The sequence below is a fragment of the Belonocnema kinseyi genome, chromosome 4, assembly GCF_010883055.1.
Source record: "Belonocnema kinseyi isolate 2016_QV_RU_SX_M_011 chromosome 4, B_treatae_v1, whole genome shotgun sequence".
Taxonomy (NCBI): Eukaryota; Metazoa; Arthropoda; class Insecta; order Hymenoptera; family Cynipidae; genus Belonocnema; species Belonocnema kinseyi.
In genome coordinates, this window is record NC_046660.1 from 134,170,906 (window position 1) to 134,180,773 (window position 9,868).

Genomic DNA, 9,868 nt, shown 5'->3' on the forward strand with positions numbered 1-9,868 from the left:
TGTAGCATACATTGCAACCCGCCGTGCATCTGTGTAATTCAAAAAAGTAGTAAATAGGCGATTTTAATTCAGTTTTTAAATCCCCCGCGCTCGAGGTCTTGCGCTGATTGGCCAAAAGCTTTGAGCCTCAGATGACATGTACAAAAGATGTACAACCTAATTCTTAAAGAAGGTAATGTTCTCCGGGATTCACCACGCATTCCAGATAAACAATGAGGTACGAATTGAAAACAATATAGCTCAAAATTAGAATGTGTTCACAAAAATTCTCGGGACGTGGTTTCTTTGGGAAATTTTTCTTAAATCTTTGTTTGCGAATTTTTTTTTTATTCGTTGAAAACACTGGATTATTTGAAATCTGTAATTTGTAAAAAAAATCTTCTAAAATGTCCTGAAACCTTTTGCAATCTTCCAAATGTTTTACAATCTTTGAAATCTGGTGTACTGTAACCTTTTCAAAATCTTTGAGCCAAGAGAGGTGCATATTCACCGACAGTACAGTTGCTTGGTTTCGTTCAGGTTTATCACCGAGTGCACTCGTGTACACCCAGAACCGTTCAGCGGCGCTAGGTGAGTGGGCGGTCCCATCCGGGTAAACCGTTCAGAAATTTCCAGAGTGATGGCTGGGGGCAGAGCTGCCAGATCGAGCCTGAAATTTACCCCCACCATACCTACCGTTTTGGAGCCGCAAAACAGAAGGTGCATGATTACCACTGTGAGTTCGTGTGTGAGCCGAAAGTGAACGCTTCGACTTCTGCTTTCTGCTGTACGATGATTGTCGATTTGAAAGCTTCGGAAGACTTCGGTGGTCTTCTATTTATATCTCGATCCCCATTTGAAATAAATGGAAGAAATGGGCGAATTTAATGTTTCGCGTGATTCTTCAATTCATGCATAAGTCACGAATTTTTACTTTTTTATTTATTACGAATTACGAATTATTATTCGAATTACGAATAATCACTACGTCTAGAAAACAGATTTGATTGTTAGTTTGTTTCTCGAGGGTGAATTTCAATTTATGATTGCAATTGTTGAAAATAGTTTGCATAGTATCAACTTCGGTTTCTGGTAGTGTGGTTATGCTATCATCTACAATATACATAACGGAAACAGCCTGATAGATTGACATTGCAAGAGAACCCAATATTGCCAATAAAAAAAAAACAGACATTCCAAAGCTTTCAGAAAAAATAAGCAATTATCACAACTACAAAACATTTCAAAATAAACAAAAGTATTTAATCAGCACCCCTCATTTACGACCTTCCCTTTAAATGTCACTGCACTCTCAGCTCTAATATGCACTTCTCCGACTAAAACTTAAATCTGCATCGCCCAGTTCACATAATACCCTTAGACTTCCAAAAAGCAGTCGTTTTCCAACATTGACAAAACATGTGTTTGTGAAGAAATTGAGAGAAAATTAGATTAAACTTATCTGCAGTGTTCCGAAACGAATGTAGTTCAATAGCAGAAATCGATGATTTTCTTACACAACTGTTGACGTTACTGAACAAATAGAAAGATATTTTTTTATTTTTTATTCAAATAATTAATGCGATTAGAGAAATTACGGATTAGAAAACTGATTGTATTTTGAACCAAGAAAAAAAAATTATACAACAAAAAGATACACAATTAAAATGTAATTGGTAAAATGATATTTGTTTCGTTACTGACATTGTATCGAAAGCGTGCAACTGAAAATGTAAATTTTTGTTTTGTTTAGAAATAAATCACTGAAGAGGACTGGCACATGAGTTGAAACGTTTGATTAAAATACACATTTTTTGTATTACTGAGCTCTAAAGCCCATGCAAAGAAACACCAACTCATTTAATACCACAGGGGTCATTACAATTTCCCATCATGAATTAAAAAATATATCTCGTTAAAAAATTTTTTTTGTAGTAAAGTAACGTTTTTGATAGAATTTTTTTTCCGGTCAAAAAATTTAGCTTTTCTTTTATAAAAATCGTCTCTTTTATAAAATATTTACATTTTTTTGTTGTTTAAAATGCAACTGGTTTAAAAATATTTTTTTGAATGACTTTTTTGTATGTCAGTAGCCATGAATTGAGAACCACGAATATTCCGTACAACTCTCGAACGCGAGCCTTCACTCAAGTTTCCGTGAACAATTTGAGTCAAGGCCGAACGTGAAGAATTGAAAGAATATTCGAGGTTCGAATCGGCGAGGTTGCTCTTCCCAGGATGAATCATCCTATTGTTCAGATTTCCGCCCCATAGCCATTAGCCAGCTGGACGGTCCCGTACGGCCTTGAATCCATGGCCTGCCGCAAAGTTTTCACCGAACGAAAACTTTGTGGTAAATCGGAGACACGTATTCCAGCCGCTTTCTCCTTGATTCAACGCGCGCTTTCCACTCTCCACTGCTATCTTCTCTCCTTTTCTCTTCCCTCTCTTTCTAGCAGCTGGAGGAGGCCGGCCGGGACTCTCAACCGAGCCGGTATGATAAACGTTTTGTAAGACACTAAATTGTTTGTCAAAGCGTTCGTAATTAAACAATGTAACTTTTCTTTTGGGGAAATTTAAGTAGTTTGTAAAAATACAAACAATGGAATTGACATGCGGGTGTTCATTTATTAATGAATACCCGTACGTCAATTCATTCCAACTACAAAATACCAGTTGCGTGTTTTAAAATTTAATTAATTAACTAATAATTTTGATCTCTGGGGGATCAGCGGCGGAAATTATTTATATTAATCGATGTACGTGTATTTATTTATTTCTAAATACACGTACATCAAGCCTAGGTCTAAAATTTAAATTTAAATTGAAAGAGGCTTAAATCGCCAATTTAACCGGGGAAATATTGAAGATTTCCGATTACATATTACTCAAGGATTAACAGGGCCATTCTAGGTAATAATTTTTGCAAAAATTTTAAACAATTATTTAGTAAATAAAGATTAAAATGAAGAAAACCCAGAACGGCCGTTCTACTCCTCCCAGCTTGTCGATTCTTTTGGGAAATGAAGCTGGGTTAGTTATTAGTTAGTGATTAAATTTTCATGATTTCAGGATAGGCCGGAAGGCCTGCCTGACGATTACCTCCGCTTGGCGACGCGTTCGTTGTCAGTGACGCAGCCAATCGGAGAGCTCGGACGGCGTCCCCACCGCCACGGAGCGCTCTGCACTCGGCTGACCGGGACCGAGAGCGACTCGGTCTGGCAGTCGGTTTTCCGAATTTTCCAGCGAGTGGTAACATCACTCGTGTCCTCTGTATTCCTACCAATTTAAATAAAAAGTGTCACAGCATCCGCACTGATCAAGTTTTCTTATCCCTTCGCTCCAGTCCGTTTGCGCGTCGTGAGTCGTCCCCGAGTTTCTTTAATATTCGCGTGTGTTATATTCTTCCTTTTGTGCGTTAGCAGTTTTTTTTGTGTTTTCCCTTTTTTTTTGTTTCTCCGCATCGTGCAATGCAGTATTGCCCGATTTTTCGGTTCTTCCGGTTTGTGCCGCCACCCGATTGTAGCAGTGGTTTTTCCCGACGAGTAGCACGTCTTGTCCTTGAGAGAACAACCCTCTTTATGTCAGAGGCCGTCCAAGATACGAGGGCTAATCGGCGTACTCGCCGGCGTCGGGAGCAAATGGAGAACCGGGCTCTTAGATTGCAGCAGGAACGAGCCCGCCGGATTAAAGGAGAATCCCGTCATCACCGCGTAGAAGCACGCCACCAGCAGCTGGCAGAACAGGTCCGGAGGGCCGTCGCCGACCCGCGCCACCATCGAGTATCGGCTGAGCGGTCCAGGAGGACCGCCGCCGGTCAGCATCGTCGTCAACGGTCTGCGGAGCGGACCAGGAGGGCCGTTCCTGACCGCCGTCCACAGTTCTCGATAGAACGGGCCCAGAGGGCCGTCATCGAGCAGCGCCAGCAGCATCGTTTGGCTGAGCGGGCCAGGAGGGCCGCCGCCGCCACGGAAAGGCAACGTGAAGAGAAATCAGTGTGGGTACGTCGAGTCGCCACCGCCGCTCAACGCTGGCAAATCGCTGAACGCGAGCGCGCCCAACAACTAGCCGCCGCTCAGCAACGTTGTGAAGGAAGCCGAGGGAGTGCCTGCACCAATAACCGCTATCCGCGTGCCGCCGAAGGCGCCATCGCGCTAGTCGTACCTCAGGAATACGATCCAGAGGCATGGACACTCGATAGACAGGGAGCGTATCGCCTCCTCGAATTGAAGAGGGGAACGTCGGGAGTAACCGAACCGCGCTGCCGGGCGCCGCCGAGGGTTCATGACCAGCCGATACACTTGAGACTCCCGGCCTTCTGCCTCTAGCCACGGTATGTTTTCCCGCCGTCGACATTGACTCGCCGTGCGCCACTTGGAACAGCCGTCACCGTGGTAATAGATGCCAAAATTCGCCACCCTTCCCGCGTGGCCATCGGCTCTCGTATTGGGTATTTTCACGTAAAAAATTCTTTCTTTCATTAATCTTTATTTTTTTTAAATGTTGCATTATTGTAATTTTTTATTTTTTGTAAATTTCTATTCCTAAATTTATCAAAATGAAAACTTTAGTTTTTCTATTATTTAAAAAATCACAATTGCTTTCTCTATGAGGAGGCAAATACATTTGCTAACGGGAAGCAAAGTACTTGTAAAATGAGCACCATATAATAAATATAAAAAAAATACAGCAGAGCCACTCTAGATCAAATTCACAGATAGTTTAAAATGGCTTGATGCAGTATAGAGAATTTACCAAGGCTCTTTTAAAATTGTCAAGTGCAATATAGAATTTGTGTAGGTTATGTTTGTATGTTTTACAAGATTTTAAGGAATGTATTTTATGTATTTTATATTTCAATGTAACTTACACTGAAAGAGGGGCTAAATTTAACAATTTTATTTAAAATTTATTTAACAACATTTCAAAGGCATAAATTACATAAATTATATAATGAATTACATTTTTTATATAGTGTATATTAAGTCTTTATTGATGAAGACTCCATTCAATAATATTTTATTTATAATCTTATAACTTTGGGCATCGTCAATTTTAAATAAATTGTTTCTTATACTTTTTTGAGACCTTTAGCATTAACGACGACGAGAGAAAGGTCACAGAATTCGTCACCAAATCCGCCCCCAAATCCCCCACAAAATCCGTCCCCAAATCCGACCCCAAATCCCCTACCAAATCCGCTTCCAAATCTCCCAGTAGGCCCGAACTTCAGACGCTGAAAGGGCAAAGAAAGAGAGAACAGCAGAGCTGAGCCAACGAGAGGAGGCATCTGCAAAGTCAAATACAAAATCAGACTTAACAGCTCACGCAGGCCCAGATCCAGGCCCATTACTGGCAACAGCCACCTTACTTCTCGGCTCCACAGATGGCACCAAGCCACCATTATTTTCCGGTGCCGCCAGTGCCGTGAGCTCCCGCCAAATAAAACCAGCAGGTAATAAAAAAAATATAGCAGAATGGCCCCTGGGCCGGCAAACCTGCAAAACCGGAAAATCATCGGGAATTTTATGAGACAAGGGAAACCCCGGGCCATGACACAGAATTTATTTTTTGACCGGGAATTTTACAAAAGGTTTAGAATAAAAATCTGTCCAACTTTCATTTCAAACATTTTAAAAATAATTAGATAAATCGTGATTGTCAATTATGATATCAGTCAGTTTAGAATGCGTGATTCAAAAATCTTTCACTTTAAGAACTTTCCATTTTATATTTTTAATTTTTTTTTAAGACTTGAACAATTAAAAATGATAAGCATTTGAAATCGGAAATTTCTCATGAAAAACATTTTTAGTTGATTAACTGTGAATATAAATTAATTCATAAATCTTAAACTAAAATTGTACTATAAGAATAAAAAAGTTTCATTAATTAGACAAATGTAAAATCTCGATTGAAACTTTATAAACTATTTTCAATTTTGAAATAACTTCAAAATAATATATTCGCACTCAAATGCTTTTATTTTTTATATTATTTCAGTCTAAAATACTCTATTTTAAATCATTCAATTTGAAAGTTTGCAATTAAGAAAAAGAAGAATTACTTAATATTTAGAAATATTTGCCTATTCATTTCAAATTATAAATTATAAATTTAATATTCGAAACTAAAGTTTGAACTTTATAATTATAATTTTTCTATTGAAAAAAGTTCAATTTGCAAGTGAAATTATTCAATATCGATATATAAATAAAACTAAAACACCTGTTTTTTTCAATCCGAATATGTTGAAGAAATTTGTAGACGTTTTGAACAAATTTTAAATTAATTAAAAATTTCAAATAATTTAAACGAAGTGTCTTTGTGTACCAATGAGCCATGTCTATTAGTACCAAAATATTGATGCTAACAGTTAACGGCCTAGTTTGAAATTAAATATAGATTTTGGCAGATTTCGGAAAAAAAATTTCAAAAAGCTTTTTAAGAATTTTTGAAAGTATTCAATTTTTTTTTAATTAGGCAGGATTTTAAAAAAATTTCAAGGAAAAATTTGAGTTATTTAAAATTTTTTAAACCATTTAAAATAAAAACAAATTTTAGTGTAAGTTGTTTTCTGTATATAAAAAATGTAATCGTTTAATTTTCAATCTTGCTTGCTTAAAATTGCTGAAAATAAGATAATTTTGAAAAATGTTGACTGCATTGATTGATTTTCCAATTTAGATCATTAGGGTAGCCGCTGAACCGAGAAATAACCATGAATTTTATGAGAACGGAAAAAATCTGCGAAAATAAACGTAAATTTATTTGTTGACCGGGAATTTTACAAATTTCTAGAAAAAAGATCCTTGAAACTTTGATTTTAACCTCATGTTAAATAATTAGTTTAATTTGGATATTTTTCCAATATGATGTCTTCGGTTTAGAGTGATTAAATCAAAAACCTTTCACTTTAAAAATTTTCAATTTTAGATGTTTAATTTTCTAGCGCAAATTTCAATATAAAGAATTCTAAAATTCAAGTTTAAAGACTTAAAGAATAAAAAATTAGAAGTGTTTGAAATCGAAATTTTTTTAGGTAAAAAATTTCAGTTGATCTTTGTGAATAAACATTAGTTAATGATTTTTTATTTGAATTGTGCCTAAGGATTCTAATTGTTCTGACTGTTCATTTAAAATCAGTAATTATATAATAAATATAGAAAAATAAACAAACGAACTAAACTTTGAACATCCTAATATTAATTCTTCTATTTAACCAAATTTAATTTGTAAGTCAAATTTTGGAATTTTAATGTATAAATAACAATTTGACTTCTATTATTCTTTAAAAAAATTTGAGTAAGTTGAAGAGATATTTCGAAGATTTGAAAAAATTAATAAAAAATTTTGAATAATTTCGGTGTAAATAAAACGATTTATGCTTTATTTTAATTAACTAATTTTAAGGGAATATTTTAAAATATTTATAAGAATGGAGAAAATTGTCAAACATGAATGTGGAAGATTTTAAGAAAATTTCGCAAACTTAAAAGAAAATTTATTAAAAAAAATGTAAAGCAGCATGCAGATGGTTTAACATTTTGACATAAAATTCTAAGCATTCTAAGGATTTTTAAACGATGAAATATAAAAATAATTTAATTTTAAATTTGAACATGGGCCCTTCCATTTTTTACAAATTTATTGCTGGAACTGTAATTTGTCCAGAATAATAATAATTCTCACTTGGTACCGGGAATTTTCAAATTTTAACATATTTCGAGCTAGTACTGGAAATTTTCGAAAAGGAACAAAATTCTTAATTGGAACAGGAAATTTTTCATAGAATTCTAATTCTGAGTTGAAGCCGGGAATTTTAAATTTTAACCAATTCTGATCTGGAGATGAAATTTATCCCCGAGAATGACAATTCTGAATGGAAAATTAAATTTTTAAACAAAATTATAATTCTGAGTTGGAAGCAGGTATTTTCGAACCAAATTTAATTTATGAATTGGAACAGGGGATTTTACAAACAATTTAAATTCTTAGCTGAAATGTGAAATTGTTGAAAGAATTAAATTTCATGATTTGAGTAGGGATTTTTTCAACAGCGTTTTGTTTCTGAGTTAAAATTAAGAATTTTTTTAAAGAATTAAAATTCTGGATTTGAACTGAAAAAGTTCAATTTTTAACCAATTCGGAGCTTGAAATGGAATTTATCCAAAAGAATAATAAGAATCAAAGGAGAATTTAATTTTTAAACAAACTAATTGTTCTCTGTTGAAAAGAGGTACTTTTCGAAAAAATTTAATTATTTATTGGAACAGGGAATTTTACACAAAAATGCGAATTCTTACAATCAGTTGAAGTTGATAATTTTCGATGAGAATTAAAATTCTGTATTTGAACAGGGACTTTTTTTTTAAATAATTAAAATTTCTGATTCAAAGAGGGAATTTTTGATTCTTTAACCAATTCTACGCTGGAATTACAATTTAAAATTGGTTAAATTTAGAAATTCTTAATTGGGCAGTTTAACTGCATTTAATTAAAAATTTTCCAGTTGAAAAGGGTTAGTAGCTTCGATTTTATTCGTGTGCATTATTTACCATTTGAATACCAAATTTTTGAATGAAACAACTTTCAAACTTGAATGTTCGAAGATTAAAATTCAAGAGTTTCACTTTGAGTGCTTTCATTTGCAGTTTCGTTCTTATTGCTTCGAATGGAACTATAAGTAGTCATATAAGGAGTTAGTTTGGTCACTAAATACGAATTTAAGGTCAAAATTGGAAAATTAAAATGGCTGATCCAATATAGCTACCAAATTTTAAAAAATTGGGTTAATTGGGTTGCTGCATATGAATTTAAGGTCAAAAGTTGAATTTTCTAAATAGCTTATTCAATTTAACGACCAAATTTTTTGAAAAATCCAATGATTTTGCGGGTTTAGAAAATTTCAAAATGGCAGATCCAATATGGAGACCAAGAAATTTAAAGAAATCCTATAAGTTTGGCGGATTCGGATAATAATTGGTACTAGAAGGTTATTTGGGTCGCTGAATATGAAAAGTCGAAATTTGACATTTCTAAAAAGCTGATCCAATATGTCGAAGATGAAAATTGATACTAGAGGGTTTTGGCTTGACGTTGTTAGTTCCCTATGACAATGGCTAATGGATTTTTGAATATGCACATCATATTTGTTTTTAGTAAACCAAAAAAAAACACCTAACACTGCATATCGTTGAAAGCCGCCAATTCTTTGGATTTTCCAAATTTTGGTTCGCGAGATCGGATCAGCAATTCTTAATTTTCGAAATTTGACCCCGCATTCATTTTTATGGATGTAAACATCTTTATAGTGCAAAGGGGGAGGGTCGGTAAGGACGGTTTTTAGCCTAATTTATTTTTGGACCAAAAAATCTGAAAAAATCATGGTAGTATCTTATAAGTATCCCGAGTCGATTGCATGCTGAGCGGACTACCCTCCACCCGCCAGCCACCCCCACCCCCTACAAATATAGGAAACACCACTACCCACCAACTGTGGGTAGTGTCTGAGGTTAGCTCGGGTTTACTATAGTTTTCGGGGTCGCCGAATACAAATCTGGCGTCCTTTGACTTTTATCGCGTCAGGTTCAAGGTCATTGGAAGGTCAAATCGAGAGAAAACAGTAAAAAAATCCAAAAAAATACGTTACAGGTTTTTGGAGTCGCTAATTACGAATCTGGCTTCCGTTGAACTCTATCGCTTCAGGTTCAAGGTCATTTAAAGGTCATTTGAAGGTCAAATCAAGAAAAAACGGTCAACAAATTTTTAAAAATAAATATATTATAGGTTTTTGGGGTCGCTGATTATGAACCTGGTGTCCGCTGACCTTTATCGCGCCAGGTTCAAGGTCATGGGAAGGTCAAATCGAGAGAAAACGCTGAAAAAA